Source organism: Pseudorca crassidens, chromosome 1 (genome assembly GCF_039906515.1).
Source record: "Pseudorca crassidens isolate mPseCra1 chromosome 1, mPseCra1.hap1, whole genome shotgun sequence".
Lineage (NCBI taxonomy): Eukaryota > Metazoa > Chordata > Mammalia > Artiodactyla > Delphinidae > Pseudorca > Pseudorca crassidens.
In genome coordinates, this window is record NC_090296.1 from 88895955 (window position 1) to 88921212 (window position 25258).

At 42.8% G+C, this 25258-nt stretch overlaps 1 long non-coding RNA gene across 2 annotated transcripts in view; it reads left to right on the forward strand.

Moving 5' to 3' along the window:
* LOC137230488 (uncharacterized) overlaps window positions 1-25258 on the forward strand; it is a 204733-nt gene that overhangs the window by 72865 nt on the left and 106610 nt on the right. For both annotated transcript variants that reach the window (XR_010946163.1, XR_010946156.1), the window contains one exon: window positions 23951-24066. This is a non-coding gene — a long non-coding RNA (uncharacterized lncRNA). The remainder of the gene's footprint in view (window positions 1-23950; window positions 24067-25258) is intronic.

Genomic DNA, 25258 nt, shown 5'->3' on the forward strand with positions numbered 1-25258 from the left:
TTGTTGAGGATTTTTGCATCTATGTTCATCAGTGATATTGGCCTGTAGTTTTCTTTCTTTTTGACATCTTTCTCTGTTTTTGGTATCAGGGTGATGGTGGCCTTGTAGAATGAGTTTGGGAGTGTTATTCCCTCTGCTATATTTCAGAAGAGTTTGAGAAGGATAGGTGTTAGCTCTTCTCTAAATGCGTGATAGAATGCACCTGTAAGCCATTTGGTCCTGGGCTTTTGTTTCTTGGAAGATTTTTAATCGCAGTCTCAATTTCAGTGCTTGTCATTCGTCTGTTTATATTTTCTATTTATTCCTGGTTCAGTCTTGGAAGGTTGTGCTTTTCTAAGAATTTGTCCATTTCTTCCAGGTTGTCCATTTTGTTGGCATATAGTTGCTTGTAGTAATCTCTCATGATCCTTTGTATTGCTGCAGTGTCAGTTGTTACTTCTCCTTTTTCATTTCTAATTCTATTGATTTGTGTCTTTTCCCTTTTTTCTTGATGAGTCTGGCTAATGGTTTATCAATTTTTGTTTGTCTTCTCAAAGAACCAGCTTTTAGTTTTATTGCTCTTTGCTATTATTTCCTTCATTTCTTTTCAATTTATTTCTGATCTGATCTTTATGATCTCTTTCCTTCTGCTAACTTTGGGGTTTTTTTGTTCTTTTTTCTCTAATTGCTTTAGGTGTAAGATTAGGTTGTTTATTTGAGATGTTTCCTGTTTCTTAAGGTAGGATTGTATTGCTATAAACTTCCCTCTTAGAACTTTTGTTGCATCCCATAGGTTTTAGGTCATCATGTTTTCATTGTCATTTGCTTCTAGGTATTTTTTTATTTCCTCTTTGATTTCTTCAGTGATTACTTCATTATTAAGTAGTGTATTGTTTAGCTTCCATGTGTTTGTATTTTTTACAGATTTTTTCCTGTTATTGATATCTAGTCTCATAGCATTGTGGTTGGAAAAGATACTTGATACAATTTCAATTTTATTAAATTTACCAAGGCTTGATTTGTGACCCAAGATATGATCTATCCTGGAGAATGTTCCATGAGCACTTGAGAAGTGTATTGTGTTGTTTTGGGATGGAATGTCCTATAAATATCAATTAAGTCCATCTTGTTTAATGTATCATTTAAAGCTTGTGTTTCCTTATTTATTTTCATTTGAATGATCTGTCCATTGGTGAAAGTGGGGTGTTAAAGTCCCCTACTATGATTGTTTTACTGCCGATTTCCCTTTTTATGTCTGTTAGCATTTGCCTTACGTATTGAGGTGCTCCTATGTTGGGTGTATAAATATTTACAATTGGTATACCTTCTTCTTGGATTGATCCCTTAATCCTTATGTAGTGTCCTTCTTTGCCTCTTGTAATAATCTTTATTTTAAAATCTATTTTGTCTGATATGAGAATTGCTACTCCAGCTTTCTTTTGATTTCCATTTGTGTGGAATATCTTTTTCCATCCCCTTACTTTCAATATATATGTGTCCCTAGGTCTGAAGTGGGTCTCTTGTAGACAGCATATATATGGGTCTTGTTTTTGTATCCATTCAGCCAGTCTATGTCTTTTGGTTGAAGCATTTAATCCACTTACATTTAAGGTAATTATCGATATGTATGTTCTTATTACCATTCCCTTAATTGTTTTGGGTTTGTTATTGTAGGTCTTATCCTTCCCTTGTGTTTCCTGCCTGGAGAAGTTCCTTTAGCATTTATTTTAAAGCTGGTTTGGTGGTGCTGAATTCTCTTAGCTTTTGGTTTTCTGTAAAGGTTTTAATTTGTCTGTCAAATCTGAATGAGGTCCTTGCTGGGTAGAGTAATCTTGGTTGTAGCTTTTTCCCTTTCATCACTTTAAATATGTCCTGCCACTCCCTTCTGGCTTGCAGAGTTTCTGCTGAAAGATCAGCTGTTAACCTTATGCAGATTCCCTTGTATATTATTTCTTGCTTCTCTCTTGCTGATTTTAATATTTTTTCTTTGTATTTATTTTTTGATAGATTGATTAATATGTGTCTTGGCATGTTTCTCCTTGGATTTATCCTGTATGGGTCTCTGTGTGCTTCCTGGACTTGATTAACTATTTCCTTTCCCATATTAGGGAATTTTTCAACTATAATCTCTTCAAATATTTTCTCATTCCCTTTCTTTTTCTCTTCTTCTTCTGGGACCCCTATAATTCAAATGTTGGTGTGTGTAATGTTGTCCCAGAGGTCTCTGAGACTGTCCGCAGTTCTCTTCATTCTTTTTTCTTTATTCTCCTCTGCAGTAATTATATCCACTATTTTATCTTCCAGGTCACTTATCCGTTCTTCTGCCTCAGTTATTCTGCTATTGATTCCTTCTAGATAAATTTAAATTTCATTTATTGTGTTGTTGATCATTGTTTGTTTGCTCTTTAGTTCTTCTAGGTCTTTGTTTAAACTTGTATTTTCTGCATTCTGTGTCCAAGATTTTGGATATCTTTAACATCATTATTCTGAATTCTTTTTCAGGTAGACTGCTTATTTCCTCTTCATTTGTTTGGTCTGGTGGGTTTCTACCTTGCTCCTTCATCTGCTGTGTGTTTCTCTGTCTTCTTATTTTGCTTAACTTACTGTGTTTGGGGTCTCCTTTTCACAGGCTGCAGGTTCTTAGTTCCTGTTGTTTTTGGTGTCTGCCCCCAGTGGCTAAGGTTGGTTCAGTGGATTGTGTAGGCTTCCTGGTGGAGGGGACTAGTGCCTGTGTTCTGGTGTATGAGGCTGGATCTTGTCTTTCTGGTGGGCAGGTCTGTGTCCGGTGGTGTGTTTTGGGGTGTCTGTGACTTTATTATGATTTTAGGCAGCCTTTCTGCTAATGGATGGGGTTGTGTTCCTGTCTTGCTAGTTGTTTGGCATAGAGTATCCAGCAATGTAGCTTGCTGGTCATCGAGTGGAGCTGGGTCTTGACGTTGAGATGGAGATGTCTGGGAGATTTTTGCCGGTTGATATTATCTGGAGCTGGGAGGTCTCTGGTGAACCAGTGTCCTGAACTCGGCTTTCCCACTTCAGAGGCAGAGGCCTGACACCTGGCTGGAGCACCAAGACCCTGTCATCCACATGGCTCAGAATAAAAGTGAGAAAAAAGGAAATAAACAAATAAAATAAAATAAAGTTATAAAATTAAAAATAATTATTAAAAGTTAAAAAATAAAAAGTAATAAAAAAGAAAGAAAGAATGAAAGAAGAGAGCAACCAAACCAAAAAATAAATCCACCAATGATAACAAGCACTAAAAAGTATACAAACAAAAAACAAAGCAAAAAAATGGACAAACAGAACGCTGGGACAAATGGTAAAAGCAAAACTATACAGACAAAATCACACACAGATGCATACACATACACACTCACAAAAAGCGAAAAAGGAAAAAATATATATATCATTTTTCCCAAAGTCCACCACCTCAATTTTGGGATGATTCGTTGTATATTCAGGTATTCCACAGATGCAGGGTACATCAAGTTGATTGTGGAGCTTTAATCTGCTGCTCCTGATGCTGCGGGGAGAGATTTCCCTTTCTCTTCTTTGTTCGCACAGCTCCTGGGGTTGTTTTGGATTTGGCCCTGCCTCTGCGTGTAGGTTGCCCTCTGGTGTTTGTTCTTCGCCCAGACAGGAGGAGGTTAAAGGAGCAGCTGATTCGGGGGCTCTGGCTCACTCAGGCCGGGGGGAGGCAAGGGTACGGAATGTGGGGTGAGCCTGCGGCAGCAGAGGCCAACGTGACATTATAACAGCCTGAGACACACTGTGTGTTCTCCCGGTAAGTTGTCCCTGGATCACGGGACCCTGGCAGTGGCGGGCTGCACAGCTCCCGGGAGGGGAGGTGTGGATAGTGACCTGTGCTCGCATACAGGCTTCTTGGTGGCGGCAGCAGCAGACTTAGCATTTCATGCCTGTCTCTGGGGTCTGCACTGATAAGCCGAGGCAAGTCTCTTGCCTCTTCAGCAGTTCCAGACTTTTTCTCGGACTCCCTCCTGGCTAGCTGTGGCACAGTAGCCCCCTTCAGGCTGTGTTCACGCCGCCAACCCCAGTCTTCTCCCTGGGGTCTGACCTCCAAAGCTGGAGCCTCAGCTCCCAGCCCCCACCCATAGTGGCCGGCAGGGGAGCAGACAAGCCTCTCGGGCTGGTGAGTGCTGGTCGGCACCGTTCCTCTGTGCAGGAATCTCTCCTCTTTGTCCTCTGCACCCCTGTTGCTGTGCTCTCCTCCGTGGCTCTGAAGCTTCCCTCCGCCACCCGCCATCTCTACCAGTGAAGGAGCTTCCTAGTGTGTGGTAACTTTTCCTCCTTCACAGCTCCCTCCCACTGGTCCAGGTACTGTCCCTATTCTTTTGTCTGTTTTTTCTTTTTTCTTTTGCCCTACCCCGGTACATGGGGAGTTTCTTGCCTTTGGGGAAATCTGAGGACTTCTGTCGGCGTTCAGTAGGTGTCCTGTAGGAGTTGTTCCACATGTAGATGTATTTCTGATGTATTTGTGGGGAGGAAGGTGATCTCCACGTCTTACCCTTCCGCCATCTTGAAGGTCTCTCTCAGTTTCTGTCTTTAAATCTTGAGAGAGTGATGCAGAGACACAAACTGGACTGGCCTAGCCTGAGTCATGTGATTGCTTTGATGGTTAGAGTGATGATAGGGAACAGTCCCTCCTCCACTGCTGTAGGCTCTGCTTCCTATTAAGTACCATATCACGGGATGATTTCCTGCAACCTGCAGGGAAATACAGATGCTGGGGATCCAAAAAAGGGGAAAATGTCCCGTGAAGTCTCCTGTTCTGTTCTGCACCATTTAGCATCACATGGGGCCCTGGAGTATTTGTCAATTACTCTGAGTGAGATCAGAAGTCATTGGTAGGTTTAGATGAGATGGAGGACATGACCTGACTTGTGTTTAATAGAATTACTTAGATTATGTGTTGAGAATAGATTGCAGGGGCATGGGAGCAAAAGCAAGGTAGACCAGTTGGGTCTTTCTTCAAACTTTCTGGGAGAAGGACAGCCTATTATTTTGCTGGAATTTCTAACAGTGTCACATGCCTCTGCACTCTTACTCTCCTTCCCTAACCTACTTTTTTTCTTGGCTTTCAAATATGATGTGCCCCATTAAAATAGCCATTTTGAATCTGCTTTCACTTAGATTTGATAATTTCCCTGCACTTTTGGCCAGTTTCCAGTCTGGCCCTAGGAGTCAGTATCTTAGAAAATCGGTTAGGCCTGCCTTCTTGGATATTGACCAAATGGGTGAAAAGGATCCTTCAGTATCAGCTCAGCCAGCTAAGAAGCAGATCTTCCTCCACACATAGACGTGAAGGATGACCATTTTGGAGACATGCAGTTTCTCCCCTGCTTATATATGTTTATAAACTTGTTGCATAGAATTCTTAGCTCAGCAATGGATCTGAGAACCTTCCAGTTCAGACATTTTTAAATAGCCAAGTGAATTATTGTTTGCATAATGTTTAACTCAAAGTATACATTTTAACCTTGAGTCCCTTGGCTGGCTTCCCATCTGCTTGTCTTCATCCGTGCACTGACTGAACAAATGAAAATTGACTTGACTTCTCACAAACTCTGTCCTATCTCCTGGTGCTGGCTCTGCTTATTCTCTTCATTGTGTCATTCCTTTATCTGCTGAATTTGCCTATTTTCTGGATGGTAAGAAATGTGACCTTCGTAAGAATGTCATTAGCTTTCACATTAGCTTAGTGTTCCCCAAGTTTATACTCTCAACAAATATTAATTCCCTTGAGTTTTTATCTTCAGAACCATCCTGAGAGAAGTGGACAGGGAGCCAGTGGCCCTTAAGGTCGGGTGCTTTTATTTTCCTTTATTTCTCTCTGACTGTAGCTCTCTTCTGCTCTATTTAAGAAACGATTTACTTTCTTATGTGGACCAATGCTACATGAACTTTATTTTTATAAAATAATGGAATGAAATATGGAGTTGGGAAGTAGAATATACAGAGAAGGGAGTTCAAGTATTAGTTATTTGATAAATACATGTTGGTTTGATTTGATGATTTTTCTTTTACTTGCAATATTTTGGTAATACTTTTCTTAGATGGGCCCTACTTTTTAAGTGAAGAAAGAGATTATGAAAGAGAAAACTTCGATTATTTGGGAGCAGAGAGAAGAGGATATTAAATAATGGCTTTAAAATCTCTGCTATGTGTGAATCCCCGCCAGGAAAAAGTAGAGACTGGAGACAGGCCCCATTTTTGCCAGAGTGCGTTTCTAAAAACTCTCATGAAGGAAATTTCATTTCCCTCTCTGGGCCTACATTCTTGACTAAGAATGTAACATAAAAAACAACCACATAGGGGGACTTCCCTGGTGGTGCAGTGCTTAAGAATACACCTGCCAATGCAGAGGTCACCGGTTCGAGCCCTGGTCTGGGAAGATCCCACATGCCGCGGAGCAACTAAGCCTGTGAACCACTACTACTGAGGCTGCGTGCTACAGCCTGTGAGCCACAACTACTGAGCCCGTGTGCCACAACTGCTGAAGCCCACACACCTAGAGCCCGTGCTCTGCAACAAGAGAAGCCACCGCAATCAGAAGCCCACGCACCACAACAAAGCGTAGCCCCCGCTTGCCGCAACTAGAGAAAGCCCGTGCACAGCAACAAAGAACCAATGCAACCAAAAAAAAAAAAAACTATATAAAAATAACAACAGCTATGTAGGGAGTCCCCTGATGACCTAGTGGTTGAGATTCGAGGCTTTCACTGGTGTGGCCCGGGTTCAATCCCTGGTTGAGCTGAGAACCCGCAAGCCGTGCTGCACGGCCAACAAACATATATATATTGTTTTAAGAAAAAAACCAGCCATGTACATGGTCACCAACATTTACAAAGGAGAATATATTATAAAATCGATATAATCATTTAAAATAAGATTACATTTCAATTTATAGAAAATATACATAAATATGCTGTATCTATTTACTATGGAAGGGCCTACAAAGTACTACAAAAACACACGTAACGTATCAGATATAAACCTACTGCTTCATAAGTGACTTAAAACATGTCAATTAATTCCTTCATGGTTTTTACAGCTAATATTTATTTTGTTTGCTTTTTTATTATTTAGAAGATTTATTAAAATAATTTTGATGACTTAAAGAACTGGTTGCAGGGAAATGGATCAGGAAGAAAGGGAGGTATCTATGCATCTATCCTGGGACAAAGTCAGTTCCACCAACCCCAGAGCTATTTCTCATGTGGCTTCCCAGTAAATCATTGCTTTGTGTTGTGGACAATAGTGATGGTTTGTCTTCCATGGAAAAGCATGTTTACAAATAAAGGCCTGTTCCCTTTCAGGTTATAGTAGGGAGGTCACTTCACCTTCTTTTAAGCTTAAATGCCTCAGCCAGTTCTGTCCTGTTGCAGAGACCACTGCATCTTCTTTGCAGATAATATTCTATATGATTTATTCATTATATCTCCACTGCCACCATCATTTCTATCCTGGAAAACCACAGTAGCCTCCTAATTATCTTCCTGTTTCTACTCTTGCTTACCCTTAAGTCCATTAGTCAGAGTTATCTTCAAACACATAGATAAGATAACGTCACTCTCTGGTTTAAAATCCTCCAATTGCTTTCCATTTAACAGAGGATGAAATGGAAATTTTCTACCACGGCCCATCAGCCCTGCACAGGGGGACCTTCCCTCTCTCCTCCCACGCTGTTCTGTGCCTGGCTCAGTCTGCTCAGCTCACTGGCAGTTTTAGGATTCACCAAATTCCTCTCCATCTCAGGGATTCTGCACTGCTGTTTCTTCTGTCCCCCTATCCTGTGGTTAGGAGTCTTGGGGGAGGGTGGTGAAGAAAGAGACTGAGTGAAAATCAGAGGGTTATTGTCTTGAGGCAGTTTTCCCTTCCCTTCCATTCCCTTCCCTTCCCTTCCTTTCACTTCCCTTCCCTTTGCTTCCCTTCCCTTGCCTTCCCTTCCCCTCCCTTAGCTTCCCTTCCATTCCCTTGCCTTTGCTTCCGTTTGCTTTCCATCCCTTCCCTTCCCTTCGCTTCCTGTCCCTTCATTTTCCTTTGCTTCCCTTCCCTTCCCTTCCCTTCCCTTTGCATTTCACTTCTTTTCATCTTCCTTTCCCCCCTCATTCCCCCTTCCCTTCCCCTCCCTCTCTCCTTTGTTTCCATCCTTCCATCCTTCCTTCCTTGACAGGGATTTGTGATTCTGCCTGACCCACCAAGTCCCATTGCTTGCCTGCTCTCTAAGCTTAAGCCTATTATTCTGCCCTGCTTGAGATGTACAAAAGTCAACTTTTTGCAGAGTATAGGATCACCGAGGTGTAGTTGCAATGCCTCCTCCTGTCTCCTTCACCTGAAACTGAGCTTCTATCTTAGAGAGAGGATGAAAGTAGGATTTAGGTATTCTCTCCAGGGGTGTAGGTAGGGGTGTCAGGAAATAGTGGTTACTGTTAAGGGCCAAAAGGCTTATAGCTGGATCTACTGGTTTTATATCCTTCTGCACTCCTCAGCAGAGAATTGGGCTGATGATGTCATTTCTCATATAAACTCCAAGAAATTGACACTTGTATCTGACTGCCTAGTAAAATGACTTCCATCAATCGTTATCCCTGCCTAATAGCATTACAGTGTTAATAACAAATAGTTCTCGCCAAAGACTTGGGGATTTTTAATATAGTTAAGTGTTGGTCTGTGGCTATAGGTTCCCTTCCCTCCAACCCCCAGCTGAAATCTTGTTAATTCTCATGAGCTAGTCTGAGCTGGAATGACCAAGTGGAAGGCCTTTGGGAAAAGGCCCAGTGAACTGTTAGAGTTGAGTGTTATTGCAGTAGGTGGCGCTGTTTCCTCTGAATCCAAGCCAGTTTCCGGTACTGCAGTTGGCTAAGGACTGTGTCGCATTCCAGGAAGCAAGAGCTGAAATGAGGACCTGCCTGAAATCTATCAAAAGCCAGATTTCGCCCCAAGCCTCACAGTACAGATAGTTGAATTGCAAGCAATGGTTAGCTATGGGGGTAGATTAATAAACAAACCTAGAAAGCATTTGTACATATAGCTTCAAAATTTAATTTTGGCCAAGGTAAAGTCTTAACTCCCTATTTCTTGGAGCATTCAAGATAGTCAGAATTTAGCTGTTGTCTTTTAAAATACAAAATTTATTCTTACATCTATGAAACCTAAGGTGCAGCTTATTTTAAGATACAACTTAGGTTTCATAGGATTTCTTGTTGTCTTTCACAGGCCTGGATGCCAGCTTCACAACCTGGCCATGCCCTATTTGGGATATTATATTTTACTGAGTTTAAGCAAGGCTATGTGTAATCTTATCTATGAGAAATTCACTATTTACAAACAACTGCTCAATCCCTGGTTTGAATCCTCCCTCTTTTTTTTCATTTTTTTTTTTTTTCCTTCTTTTTTCCAGCTACATCACTGGTTTGTGTCTCTAGCTCTGATATCAGGCAGGGAGTCTGGGTTAGGGCTGATGTCAGTCTAGTGGGGAATGAATTGATTAAGGATCCAGATTTTCTATGAACACTTAGCCTGATTAAAAGATGGATGTTTTGCATCATTGTACTCCATGTTCACTGTAGAAGAATTAGAAAATGTAGTAACTAAAAAAGAAAAAAAAAAACAACAAATCACCAAAATGGTAACAGTTTGGTATATTTACTTGTAGACCCTCCTCCACCCCCATGTGTCTTTTTCTCTACTTATATAAATAACACACACACACACACACACACACACACACACCTCTATCAGGCTGTCAAAGTTCTGGCAGGAAGCAGTAGTACACTGCCTATTTACACTGCCTAGGGACTATTTTCAAAGGTGGGGCAGGGTTCAGGAAAAGTGATAAAGTCCCCTGGGGCTACAGTGGGAAGCTATTACCACTCCTTCACCTGAAGGTCCTGATCTGGGAAGGCTAATGGGTGGACTGCATCCTCCCTTGCCCTTTGACTTCCAGTAGAGTTCTGTCCATGAGAGGCCCCATCAGAAGCTCCAAGGGCTTTTGGCCTAGATCCTGACCGATACCCACATCGTTCATCAGTTCTCACAGTTTCTCAGTCATTGTATTTTGATTATTGCTTCTACCTCATTCTCTAATTCCTCACCTTCTGGAATTCCAGTGAGATGTATTTTTAATCTTCTCATCTCTCTTACCCTCTTTCTTATCTACCTCTTTATCTCTCCTTGCTACATTTGGGATGATGTCCTTACGTCTATGTTCTCATCAGTCATCTTTAATCTCTTTCATTTGCTGAATTTTATGTTTTCACATCTAGAAGTTTTGTTTGGTCATTTTCAGGTCTGCCAGTTCTTTTTACACAGTTCCTTAGGCTTCTTTCCTTAGGGTTTCAAGTCTTTTTACCTTATCATTTGAGACATAATTATTTCATAGTCTCTTTCGGATTGTTCTACTATTGACGATGAAAATTTAACTTTTTGCAACGACCGTATTTTGTAATTTTTATTGCGAGCTCATTTTCAGCCAGAATATATTTGCTTGCTTGTGTGTTTATGTGTCTTAGAATGTTCTGTATGTTTGGGGGTTTAGAAGGCTTGCTTCCTTTTTTAAAAAAAATATTTATTTATTTGGCCGTGCCAGGTCTTAGTTGTGGCACACGGGATCTTTGTTGCCTCACATGGGATCTTTTTAGTTGTGGCGTGCAGGCTCTCAAAATTGTGGCATGCAGGATCCAGCTCCCTGACCAGGGATTGAGCCCAGGCACCCTGTGTTGGGAGCGTGGAGTCTTAACAACCGGACCACCAGGGAAGTCCCTAGAAGGCTTCCTTCTAAACAGTTTTGTGTTTGCTTTTGCTGGAAGCCCCAAGGATTTCACTTATCTGGGTCCCATTTTTACATTAATTTCTTGGCTGGAGATTCCCACACCATGTGAGTTGTATGAATTTAGTCTCCACATACATGTGTGGAAAAGGCCTAGGCCTGCTGTTTCTAGTGGGAGATCTTTCCTCTGAGCTGATGAGTGAAGCTCATCTCTAGCCCCCACTGTACTGATAGCCATTCAAGAGTCCTGGCTTTATATGGGGGTGGGGGGAAGGGAGAGGGTGTTCAATTCCTACTTCCTGCATTGTACCTTCCAAGATGAAGCTTCTTGCTCCTTTATGGATGTTAAGCCCTGCCGGGGACCAGCCCCAGCTGGACAGGTTTCACCCAAAGGGGAGACGGAGTCGGCGTGGACAGAGCACAAGACACCTCAGAGGATGCAAGGATCTGACAAATTTATTTTTCACGATTCCAAAGTATTTATACTATAAAATAATCTCATTTTCAATCTTAACAACCTCATTCCCATGCCAAAAAATCTCTTACACAAGCCATAAAACAAAAGTAATTTACATCAACAGATTACATCAGCAGGTTAAACAGGTTAAATAATCTTCTTATCGCTTATAGTCTCTTTCATCCCCTGTGGCCATAAAACCTCCCCGCCACCATACCCAAGTGTTTCCTAACATATCTCTAACTCCCCAGGAGGGCCAAAACCCATTCAATTTGTCTTCTAAAGTAAGCTTTTGCCACACAAATGCTCCTATTGTATTTCCCTGAACCCAACGCCCTGGCCTGGGAGTGGGGATTTCAGGTGTAGCCATTAAAGGAGCCGGAGTAATCACAATCTTTTTTGGTTTTACCCTAAGTTGGGGTCTTTCCCTAAACCCTCCATCGGAGCTGGAAATATTTCCCAACACTAATAGCAATCCCATAAAAATCACCTTAAGCAAAAGCAGGGGGGAACAAGGGGAACCACGCAGAGGAGAGCTTTGCTTCTCCATATTTGTACCTGACAGTACCAGCTTTGCTTGGCACTATGGGTCTCGTCCGTGCTGAGACTCAAAGGCACTTCCTACACGGCTCCCGGCAAAGCCCCAGTCCTTGCTCATAAGTTTATCACTTTGGCTTTATGTTCCTCCTTCATTTCTGGCTCTTGGAGATTTTCCTTTCTTTTGAGCTCTGCTAAGTATCTATTTCTTTTAGTTTTTTTATCCAGCATTTCTATGAGCTTTTACTGAGGTGAATCTCTGTGTTCACATACCGAAGTATCCCTACATAGAGCTTGTAACTTGGTTTTCTGCATAATCATTCTGATATGGAAAGATATCTGTTCTATATAGTGCATCCTCTTTAATGACTACTTGGCAGGAAGAGTCTGAAATAGGTTGTAAAGGGCTGTCTTTAGAATTGCATTTCCTGGGTTAGCATACTTTCTCCATTATTTATGTTCTGGAACTTGAGCAAGTTACTTGAGCTCTTCATGCCTCTATTTCCTTACCTGGAAAGTGGAGATAATAGTACATCTACTTGGCAGGTTTTCTAGGGATGCTGTAACAAATTACTACAAATTTGGTGGCTTTCAAGCACCAGAAACTTATTCTCTCACAGTTCTGGAGGCTGGAATCTGAAATCAAGGTGTTGGTAGAACCAGACTCCCTCTGGAGATTCTAGGAGAGAATCTGTTCCTTGTCTCTTCCAGCTTGTGGTGGCTTCAGGCGTTTTTTGACCTGTGGCTGCATTACTCCAATCTCTGCTTCTGTCTTCACATTGCTTTATCCTCTGTGGGTGTAGCAGGAGCTCCCTCTGCCTGTCTTTTATTCTGTCTTGATTCCCATGTAAACCATAACTCTTGTTAGGCTCAGGAGAACAGCTACTGCCCTGTGGCTGTTGGCGTGTGTCTCAAGCAGGCACTGGCCCTTGGTTCCCAACAACACCAACACATGTCCTCATTTGTTCAATCCTGTAATTAATTTAAAATAGTTACAGAATTGCTGCACCAATACCTGTACAAGAAACAAATGTATCAATATTAAAAGCGTTCAAGATTCATTTGCAGCTCTAGTCATCACTCAATCTCACCCAAGGCGGCAGATGTACAGTCAAACACTATGCTTTTAAATTACTTGGATTAGTTCTTTGTTTTGTTTTTATCTCCTTCACTATGGAGATGGAATTCACTTGAAATACAATTAGTTCATTTGTTTTGGTTTGGGTTTAGGTTTTTCTTTCCTCCTCTCATAATTGTTGATTTCATTTCATTTTTTGAATATGCAGCATATTAACATGCTCCCATAAGTCAGAAACATACCAAAGGGTGTACTTAGAGAGAGGTCACTCCCATTTTTATCGCTTCTACCCTGTTTTCTCCCCTCACACCTTGTAGGTAACCAGATTTGTTGTTTTTGGCTTTACCTGTCCTGTGTTTCTTTTTGTAAATACCAACAGATATCTGTATGCTTCTTATTTCGCTTTCTTTGTTATACAAAATGTGCTCTTTTGCACTTTGAGAAGCTTCTTTCTTAGTGGGAGAGGCAAGAAAGAAAGGGTGAGATACCATTTTTCACTATTGTCAGAATTCTTTTTAAGTTCTTTTTGCCTCTCCCAATACATTTAAAGAGTGAGGACGACTCATCTGACCTGGCTGTGAATTATCATGTGTATTTGAATCACCTCATAGATCTTGTAAAAAGGCCAGTGTAGTAGGTCTTGGGTGGGGCTAAGATTGTGCAGTTGGAATAAGCTCCCAGCTGATGCTGAGGCTGCTGGTCCCGGGCCACACATGAGTGTGACTAGACTGCATCACAGGCAGTCTCCCTTGGCTCTCCATGAACGTCAGACCACAGTTCCTGAAATGTCTTTTTAGAACCAATACACATACTTATCCAAACTTGTTGGCTTAGTTCAGAGGAGGAGCTGTCTCTGTATGGCTGGTGCTTCATTTTGGGGGTGGTGGTGATAGTATGCTGGAGGAGATAAACATGAAATGTTCTGTCATATCTTGGTGAGGTATAAAGTATCTTTCTTACTTAGTTTCTGCTTTGGTTCCCTTCCTATTTCTCTGTCCAGTGGCTTCATAAACTGCTTTTTTTTTTTCTTGCAAAGAGATTCAAGTCATTTGAGCAGGGATGTTAATTATTAACATCAACTTTGGTCTAAAAACAAAAAGGTAGGGTGTGACCCATGTCACGGTGTACTATGACAAAGGGAATGCCATTTAAACCCAGGTACTTAGGGTCATTTGTGTCCTCCTGTTTCCAGTCTTTGGGAATAGGTATGGTAGCTTTCAACATCCACATTTGCCAGTTACTACACTTCTACCTTCTTATGCAGCCATTCAGCTCCCTCCTCAGAGCCCTCCTCCAGCCCACATCTTTTCTGGAAGTCTTTGGGGCCCATTTCAACTGTGCTCAGATTCAAGTCTGTTCCTGTTCATCTGTTTTATTTCCTTGGGGGTTGACAGCTGCATCTCCCTCCTGGGCTTCCTCACACAAACCTCGCTTACACAAACAAAATAAAACAGAAAATCATGCTTATCAATAAATAAGTATCTGGAGGAGGTCAGCAGCCCACTAGTCCTACAAAGAGTTAATTCCAAATGCCAATTTGGGCTAATTTTACTCTAATTTACTATTATGACATTGAAAAATAGACCATTTCCTTTATTTCTAGCTTTGTTTTATTTTATTTTATTTTTGGCCGCACTGCGTGACTTGCGGGATCTTCGTTCCCTGACTGGGGACCGAACCCGGACCCCCTGCGATGGAAGTGCAGAGTCTTAACCACTGGACCGCCAGGGAGGTCCCTATTTCTAGCTTTAAACTGAGGTAGAGTTGTGTCTAGAAATGTATTGAGCATGGTATGTTTCACTCTAGGAAAGAGCTGCAGTGGTTATTCTGGGCCTATGGCTTCTAATTAGTGAAACCACTTTGGTACTTCCCACCTCCCCCAACAAACAAAAAGTTCAATTTATAATAAGAGCCCATGCCATTTTACACTGGAATGAACCTTAAGAAGATAGCCAAACTGAGCCCCCTCTTACTGCATGGGGCCTCTTCAGTCCTCCCTGGACAATAGTCATAATCTAAAATGTATTACATGTAATTTCAACATCATTTAGCACAGCTGTCAATCTGCCGAAGCAGAGCCCACAAACTGAGCTTCCATGGAGACCAAAGCCTCTTCCTTTTAAACATGTCATTTGCACAGTCAGCTGGAGGTCACTTGGAAGAGAGCACCAGGGAACTTTGGTTTGTGTCCCTTTGTTCCTGGCTACTTACCTTCTCATAAAAAAATATATTCAATTTAAAGATGCATCAGCATAAGCTCCTCCAGCAAGTGCAAATATTAACCTGGGAGAAGAAAACAAAATAATGTCTGAACCAGAGCTTTCATTTTCTGTTCGACTTTGATGTTACTTTTTTATTTGAAGTCCAAAAAGAGTAACAAGTTGAATTCCTTTTATAAAAGTGGGACAAGGCAAAGGTTGGATAAAAATTCAGCTCAGTTTGTAAGTTAGTCAAGGAGAAAAATGCTGCCTTTCACTAATGGAATGCATATGGTCTATACATTATTTTCTTAGCACCATGTTTAAAAAAATAAAAAAAAATTTAATTGAAGTATAGTTGATTTTCAATGTGTTAATTTCTGCTGTACAGCAAAGTGATTCTGTTATACACATTCTTTTTAATATTCTTTTCCATTATGGTTTATCACAGCATATGGAATATAGTCCCCTGTGTCTTAGCATCACCTTTAAGTTTTTTTTTTTTTTTGAGCAGGGCATGAGGAAAAGAGTTTTATGTATATATGACTGAGTTGCTGATTGACAGAGTTCATGAATGGCTGTTTTGAAGTTAGAACAATCTAATCCCAGAGCCACAGAACCACCTACAGATGTCACACTAGATCTCAGCTGTCAACATGCCATCTTATTTTATTGCCATTTTCTTTTGCTCTTGGCTTTCATCAGCCATTGTTCTTCGGATACCTGGACCAAGCTGCAGCATGTTGTGAACACATTTTTTTTTTCTATAGGCAAAATTAAGGACTGATGTTGCACGTCTGTTAAGCTCACTTTTAGGGAGAATAGGTCACTTGGAGGTTGGATACCTTTGTCAGCCAAAAACCCATTTCTCTTTAAAGTGAAGTGATGTGAGAGAATGAAGGATGAAGAGGATGAAGAGCTATTTAGGATATCTGCTGAGATTTCATTTCAGAGCAATAGGAAAAATACCCCACGAAACCCTTGGGAATTTTTGGTGCCAAACTGTTTACATCCTCGTGACTCTAAGCCTCAATGCACATAATCACTGGTATATAGAAGATCTCTAATTGCTGCCACGATAGGGAGGATATGGCCCATGCCAAGGCTGTGGGCACCGCTGGAGTTCAGGCCTGCCTGGGCATTCCTGTGCACTGCCGGGATGGGCTGCAAGCTGCTGGCTTTTTTGAGTTTTTTTTTTTTTTTTTTTTTGCATAAGGGAGTATCACTTTAGCTGAAGGAGGAAGAGGCCATTTTGTGTGAGATGTGTTGGTGGTGGTGGTGAAAGTGGGGAAACAGGACGAGAGGGGGATCATACCTTTGACTGGACGAGAGGGGGATCACAACTTTGACTGGAGCTGAGGCAGAGGGAGCAGTCCTCAGTGACAGAGCCACTGGGTCTGAGATAGCACTTCTTATACCCTCCCAGCTCTGAGTGTGACCTGGAGGGAAAGGAGCATCTTCCCGTTTCTGTATGAGCTGCAACATGGCTCTGGCACAAGGAGAATGGGAAGAAATGTGTCATCAGGAGGGTGTGGTGACTTTGGAAGCAAGGAAGGTTACACCCTCAGTGTGGTCTCATGGTGGGTATGGGAGGCAGAGGTGGTGGGGAGCTGCTTGTGGAAGGAACTACAAAGGGGGTCTGGAGCAAGAGAGGAAAAATATGGCTGGTGTCACTGGCGACCACTGCCGACAGATTGTTTTCTAAGTATGTGTGAGGTGCCCTCAGGACGCTCAGAGATAGAGCTGGGAGAAGCCTGCAGAAGCTTGAGAACTAGAGCTAGAAGCCAGAGCTGGTTAGAAGCTAGAGGGTTAGAGACATTAAAATTTGGGTATTTGTCATGGCTCTGTACCCACAGCCCGGTGAAGCTTGGGAAAATTCTAGTTATATTACCCAACACTTTCTTTTTGCTAGCAATGTATCAATGACTAATGCTAGGATTAGTGAGATTTGTTCTCTTAGGTGAGTAGAAATCACAAAGGGCCAATAAAAATTATGATAAGGTGTGTGCCCACGCCTCACATCCTCTTGGCTCACCTTTCTACTCTATTGTTGCTATGGCAACCAGCTGTGCTCAGGTGTAACCTGATCGCACGTCACCTCAATTGCATCATTTATCAATTGCTTTCTGTCCTGGGGCATCTCTGCTACCATCACCTGGGACACCTGCAGAAATCTGCTTAGTCATTCTGACACAGCCACATACTCAAAAGTATGAGGAGGGTAGGACCCCATAGATAACCTTTGACCAATGGGTAATGGGAGCATATGGATAATTTCTCTCATCTTCTTTCCCTTGTGGGGACAATTCTGAAATACTTCTTACATGGCTCTTCAGAGTGTCCCCAGTAAGAAAGGACCCCAGTTGCCCAAAAGGGGACTAGCTTGATAACACACTTTATTTTGGCTTTTCCTCCTTCCCTGTTTGACTCTTCCCAGCCCTCGATCCACATTCCCAGAAGTCCTTGTCTCAGGCTCCACTTTTTGGGGGAACCGAGTTTAAGACAAGGTGAAAGAGCTCTACATGCACTGGAGATCCCCTTACTTTCTTACCAATGACATCCCTGGAAAAAGGTGAGAGTTGGTGGGGGAGAGGAATTGTCCAGTTTCTAATCGATAGCAAAAATCTGTTATTGTCAAACTCAGTGAATATTTAATACCCTTTCACTATGATCTAGGGGCCATTTTTATTTAGAAATCACTAAGACAGATCCCTGACATTAGCAAGCTCACAAATCATTTGGGGAGGCAAACGTGGTCACAGCTTACAGAGTAGAGAGTGCTAACGGGAGGGTTAGCATGCATTAGAGTGTAGAGAGGGCTTCCCTGGTGGCACAGTGGTTGGGAGTCCGCCTGCCGATGCAGGGGACACGGGTTCGTGCCCCGGGCTGGGAAGATCCCACATGCCGCGGAGTGGCTGGGCCCGTGACCCATGGCCGCTGAGCCTGCGCGTCCGGAGCCTGTGCTCCGCAGCGGGAGAGGCCACAACAGTGAGAGGCCCGTGTACTGCAAAAGAAAAAGAGTGTAGAGAAAGAAACAGTTAATTTTGACTGGAAGTGGGAAGGGTTAGGGTCAGGGAGACCTCCAGAGAAGAGAAGGTATTTGATCTGGACCTTGAGAGATGGAAAGGCTATTGAAGATAGTGAATTGAAGAGCTGGAGAAGCTTGAAAAGAATCTTCCTTAAGTAGAATTGGGGTGAATTTTACTGTCCTCCCAGCTTAAGGGGCAGAGGCCTGCAGCCCTCCTTGGCCCTAATTCCTCTCCCTTTTAATCTCTTAAATAGGATTTTGATTGCTCTCTCACAGTCTGCTTTCTCAGAGGTATACTGCCTTACCTTTTCTCTTTATCTCTTTATTACTTATGCTTTATTGTCATCTTTTCTATAGGAGAGAGTCAGAGCTGTAGTTCTTTACCTTGCCTGTGCTCACTATGGAGACCTTATCTCTGGATGCTGGACACTGGGAGGAGGCTTAATGGTTCTGATGGGTCTCTCTTCTACCAAGAAGTGGGACCACCTTAGTCCAGATGGGGGTTTTCAGGTGTGATTGATTCACAAGATCACTGGATGAGATACTCAAGGACAAGTACCCTTACCTTGAGGGTGGAGAGGTCACATTCACCAGCTTACGTCTCTCCTGCCTCTATCTGCACTGCTTATATTGAAGTGTGGGTTCTTATATCACTGAGGCAGTCAGTGGTAAACAACGAGGTATTAGTATTTTCTTTCTGAATAGGACCAGAGATGCCTTTATTTCTTCAAATGTAGAGACCTAAGAAGAATTCTACAACTTGGCCCCAGGAAGGGAGGGCTTGGTGGGAAAGGCAGGTGACTAGAAGGGCAGGGCATTGTCCTCAGTCAGATTCTCTGCTGATAACCTGACTCAGCCACCATCTGCATGTCTGTACCTCTCCATCTCATTGGCATCCAGATGACACATTTTTGAGTTTTAATCTCCCAGTAAGGGAAACAAAGTTGTCCGGGACATCTTGTCCCACCAGGTCAAATGAGAAAGTGTTAATGGTTGAACCTACCTCTGCTCAATCAGTTGACACTACTCTTCAGAGCAAAGTCCACATCATAGGTGGGCAATTGAAGATAGACGAGAAGTGGGCATGGCAGGTGTCTGTATTGCTTTCTCAGTCCATCTCGTCTCTGGCTTCCAGACACACCCCTTCTCCCTAGCTGTACAGAGATGCCCTGCCTAACGTGTTCTATCACATGCATGCCTTGGACGCTCACTTCACTTACAACATAGGGGAAACCCAAGGGTAGCAAGAGGGAATGAGTGATCCTTTCAAAATAATATAGTTTGATGAGGTTCATTTATAAAAAGACTATAAAATTGTGGGTGAGAAGAACCACCAAGGATAGTGCAGTACCCAAGAGCTTGTGGCTTTGGAGCTGTTATCACCTTTTGTCCCAAAGGGATGGGAAGAGGGGATGATTTTTGGGACCTGGAAGAAGAGAGAATTACATAGAGTCATGGGCATTGAGAGGATCAATGACTTCTAACTGAGGGCCATAGCCAGACAAGCAACTCTGCAGAGAGAGATCCAGGGAAATAATGACCTTGCTCTCACTTTTCCTCGCTTTTATCTCCTACTGGGGTTCTCCATTGGCCAAACAAACTGGAGCCAGAGGGCACACATCCCTGTTTATATCTCTCCAGGCAGAGAGGTGAGTGGAGAAGGGTGGAGAAAGGATGGGAGGGAAAATTGGCACAGACACACAGGGGCTATATCAAAAGATGTCTCCGGGTCAGTGTAAGAGTGTTCATTAATCTCTGCCCTTACAATCTACCATTGTTGTCCATCCCCCTGGTTCCATTGTGATCTTACCTAGCTGTTATTATTCACCATTCTTCCATCTATGGATTAAAATGAAGTGTGACACATGCTCATTGGAAATACTGCTAATCAAGCATAGCTCTCTTTTTCACTCAGCTTGGATTTAGTATCAACATCCCTCTTAATACAGTGGTCCAGGCAGCCACCCCCAACCAATTGGCATTGACTTGAGATGGAAGAAATTTGCCATCCCTTGCCTATTCAGTAAATCTATCACTTCCCCACTTCATACGTAGTAGTGGAGGAAAAACAAAATATAATTGAGACAATTAGAATGAAATAGTAAATCTTGTCTTTAAAAAATGGTAAACAGGGCTTCCCTGGTGGCACAGTGGTTGAGAGTCTCCCTGCTAATGCAGGGAACACGGGTTTGAGCCCTGGTCTGGGAGGATCCCATATGCTGCGGAACAACTGGGCCTGTGAGCTACAACTACTGAGCCTGCGCGTCTGGAGCCTGTGCTCCGCAACGAGAGGCCGCGATAGTGAGAGGCCCGCGCACTGCGATGAAGAGTGGTCCCCGCTTGCCACAACTAGAGAAAGCCCTCACACAGAAAGGAAGACCCAACACAGCAAAAATAAATAAATAAATTAAGTCCTACCCCCAACATCTTCTTTAAAAAAAAAGGAAAACAAAAAGATAAGAAGGTACTTTTTCAGTTCATGCATTCTCTAGCAAAAAAAAACAATCTGAAATATAGATGGTGGCCACAATCCTTGCTTCTAGAATTAGTCACGGAGTCACAGCAGGCACTGAAGGCTTTCTCCATTGGTGCTGTTTCTGCACTATTATTATTTAACATCTTCAGTGTCCTAGACACTGTGTTAGGTGCTTTACACAATTATTTCACTTATTCCTTGTAGCAATCCTCATAGGAAGTTACTTATTTTCTCCATTTTACAGCTGAGAAAGCCTCAGCTTAGTAAGATTAAGTTACTTGTCCAAAGTGATGAGTAACTGGTAGAGATGACACTCAAACACAAATTTTTCTGTGCCCAAAGCCTGTGCTCTTTTTTTCTTATCTTTTTTTTTAAATTGAAGTATAGTTGATTTACAGTGTTGTGTAATTACTGCTGTACAGCAAAGTGACTCAGTTATACATATATATAATTCTTTTTTATATTTTCCATTATGGTTTATCACAGGATATTGAATATAGTTCCCTGTGTTATATAGTGGGACCTTGTTGTTTATCCATTCTATACGTAATAGTTTGCATCTACTAACCTCAAACTCCCAGTCCATCCCTCTCCCACCCTCTTCCCCCTTGGCAACCACAAGTCTGTTCTCTATGTCTGTGATTCTGTTTCTTTTTCGTAGATAGGTTCATTTGTGGTATATTTTAGATTCCACATATAAGTGATATCATATGGTATTTGTCTTTCTTTTTCTGACTTACTTCACTTAGTATGATAATCTCTAGGTCCCTCCTTGTTGCTGCAAATGAATGCCTGTGCTCTTGACCTTTAGGTAATAATGACTTATGCTTCAGCGTTCTCTTTGGCAAACAATTCTGCCGGCTGGAGAACCAGGGAGGTCACCTTTTCCAGTCCCTCAGCCGCCTACAACTTAAGCAGTTGACTTCTTCCTGGTTCTCTAGTAAGAATAAATACGACTGTGTTTATGCCTATACCCCTTGTATCTTAGATGCCCATGTGTGAAGGGCTTGGGGAATCACGCACTATATCACACTTCTACCAGATCCAGCCCCCACCAGAAACTTGAGGAATTTTCTACAGTGGGTGGCTAGGCAGAAGCTGGTATCATACCATCCTATAGGAAGGAGGTTGGCCACAACATAGATAAACTGTTACGTAAAGTAAAGGAAGCCAAGACACTCTCTGGTTAGGCTTTATTTAACAGCTACTCAGTGACATAGCCAGTGAATTCTGATGTGTCAAACACTATGCTGGGTGCTGGGAGTATTAAGAATTAGGGTGATTAAAGACATTAGAATAGTCCAGGGTTCTACAGTGTACATGTTCCCTCTTGGGGCAAGGTTAAGTTCATTCAGGAACCCAACACACGTTCATCAACCTTGGATTGAAGTGACCGGTTTTGCATCGTCCTTCTCGTCAGCAACTTTTGGCTGGGATCGCTTTTGAAGGGGAGCTGCTCCAGCCACTTCTGCATCAAAGCGCTTGGCTGGGTCCTGCTCATGTTGACTGTGTCCTGCTTGATGGCCACTTTCCTAGTGCGCTGGAGTCTTCAACATCTCTCCCAAGCACTCAGTATACTGAACAGGATACAGGACTGAGGAATCAAGTGTCCTGAGTTTGGACCTCAGTTCTGCTATTTACTTTCTGTGTTATCCTGGGCAAGTTACTTTCCCTCTCTGGGCTTTACACTTTTAGATGACAATAGCTTCTACAACCTATGGTTTTGCAGTTCTCACGGACACTCAAATTTTTCTGGAACCAGGCTGTGTCAGGTGTGGTAGCAACCTCTATTTTCCTTGACAGAGGGAGTCTTTTTGTAGTGGCTCTGGCTACTTACAGCTTTATTGCCTCCAGATGGACCAGCCAATGCAGAGTTTATTTAGCCCCTTGCTACTCCAGGTGTGGTCTATGGACCAGTAGCATTGACATCACCTGGGAGTTTATTTATAATGCGGCATCTCAGACCCTAGCCAGACCTGCTGAATTAGAATCTTCACTTTTGTTTTTCTTTTGGTTTTTTTTGGCCGCGCCATGTGGCTTGTGGGATCTCAGTTCCCCAACCAGGGATAGAACCCGGGCCACGGCAATGAAAGCCTGGAATCCGAACCAAAAGGCCACCAGGGAACTCCCAGAATCTTCATTTTTAAGAGACCTCCAGGTGATTGGTACTAACATTAAAGTTCGAGAAGCATAAAGCCCAACGCACAGGAGAATCTGATTGCTTACTACAGCAATTAAATCAGAATCACTGTGGTTGAATTCTGGGTACTCACTGCTCAGGTGATTTTTTTTTTTTTTTTTTTTGCGTATGCCGGCCTCTCACCGTTGCGGCCTCTCCTGCTGTGTAGCACAGGCTCCAGACGCGCAGGCGCAGCGGCCATGGCTCATGGGCCCAGCCGCTCCGCGGCACGTGGGATCCTCCCGGACCGGGGCACGAACCCGTGTCCCCTGCATCGGCAGTCGGACGCTCAACCATTGCGCCACCAGGGAAGCCCTGCTCAGGTGAATTTTGGCGTGCAGCTAGAGTTGAGAATCTCTAGCCTCACACAGAATGGAGGTGTGTGTCTTTGTCCAGAATGGGAGACAGAAGATGGGCCTCTACTTCAGCTGGGGGAGGAAAAGTGCAGAGAAAGCCTTCTAGAGGTAATATTTGAACTGCTTGGCGAACATGTAGGGCCAGCGAGGCAGAGAGGAGCTGAAGGGCTCTCCTGGCGCACTGACCCCAGGGGAGGGAACTGCAAGGCGGTGCGGGGCGGTGGGGGGAGCCCGGGGCTGGGAGGGCTGTGGAAGATGAGGCAGGGGCCACCTCTGCCGTGCTTGGGAGTTCATACTTCATCTCAGGGACAGTGGGGGTGGGGTGGGGTGATAGCTGAAAAAGTGTTTTCAGTGGAGAATGATGTAATTAGATTTGCATTTTAGGAAGCTCTGTCTTCCAGCTGATGCAGCAGATCCCTTGAAGGTGGAGGAGAATGAAAGCAGAGAGAACACCCTGGGGTCAATTTCAAAGAAGAAACAAACGAATGTGAGCGTCAGGAAGGATGGAAAGGAAGAGAGAAATTGAAAATTACTTAGTTGGTGACTAGTTTATGAAAAAAGATAGTGAGGGAGGAGTTTAGAATGATCCCAAGGTTTCTGGTGTGTGGTCTGGGGGATGGTGGACCGCTCACCAAGATAAGGTATAAAATATAGGAGAAAGAACAGGCTTGGGGTGGGAGTAAAGAAAAGGGGGAAAGAGGAGAAGATGAACAAGACTTTTACATGGTTAAGTTGCCTGTGAAATGAGCTACTGTAGATGTCCTGGAAGTAGTTGGATATCAAAGTTCAGAAGAATGGTCTGGCCTAGAAATGTAGATTTGAGAATTATTAATAAATAAAAAAGTAATCAATTACATGTATTTGAATTTATAGGAATCCTTCCAAGGAGAGGGTAAAAAATCAGAAAAGTAGAGAGCTTTGCGTGGGGTATCCATCATTTGAAGATCAGATGCAGAGAGAGGTTGACACTTGCAGAAGTAGCCAGAGAGGTAAGTAGAAAACGAGAGGGGAGGGTGTCACAGATGCCAAAGAGAAAAAAGCACCAAGGGATGGTATAAAGAAATCAAGAAGGATGTGGGTGAGAAGATTTCCTGGACTTGATAATCAGGTCATTCTCAAGACAATGAGATTATTAGTGCTATTAGAGCAGTTTCATTAGTGTGTCAAATGTATTGATAGATTCTCCCTTAATACTTGATGGCTTGTGTTCAAGCAAATAATTTTTCATTTCAACAAATATTTCTTGAATGCCTTGTTTATGCAAGGCACCAGGGCTCTAAAGATAAATAACTGTAGGACCTCGGCCTCTAGGAAGTCCCTGCACCTCAATAAGTTTGCAGGGATGGAGCCCTCTGTCTCTTGGACTGCCCTCGGGTTGGCCGAAGACAGGTCTACAGATGCAGCCACTTATCGAGCCCCTATGCTATGCTGGGAACTGTACCAACCACTAAGGATACAAATACACACGTTTATTGTGTGAACTGATTATCTGACCTTCTAGAGTTCTCTGTCTGGTGGGTGAGATAGATGGGTAAACAAACTCTACTACTAAACTTTTTTAACTACTAAATTTTAAGTACTCTAATAGAAGTTTCAAGAAGATATCATAGAGAGAACATGCACTGAGCTTCTAATAGATGCCTAGGTGAGCTAATGGTGTGACTTACTTGGGCTTCTGCTTGGAAAATCAGCTCTGGTTTGTGAATGAACATAGCCTGTGGGGTTGCAGGATAGAATCACAAGGTAGTAGGCTGGCTCCACATGGCTATTGTCTAGTGAGGGACTGGGAATACATTCCTTTAGCATTATTTGAAGAGTTTCACAAAGAGACATTTTACGGAGTAAGATTGAGGGAGGGTAATTATCAGAGCAGGTGGCTAAGGTTTCATTGTTTCATCACTGCCTTTCAAGGTAAACTGCCTTTTTGGGAAATAGACCCTCCGTTGCTCAAAGTGAAGTTGGAGGAGATAAGCTTTCCTGGGATCTCACTAGTGGTTGAGTGTGTAGACTCCAGGCTCTAGGGAGCATGTATTGGTATGAAGATGGCTGGGGAAGTGCAGACTCATTGAATAGCTTTGGCTGTTTGTAACAAGTTTTGATCAGAGGTGTTTTTCTCTTTGTGGGTATCTGGGGGAGAATCCTAGTGGGTGAGAGTCACTAAATATTTCAGACTGAAGCCTC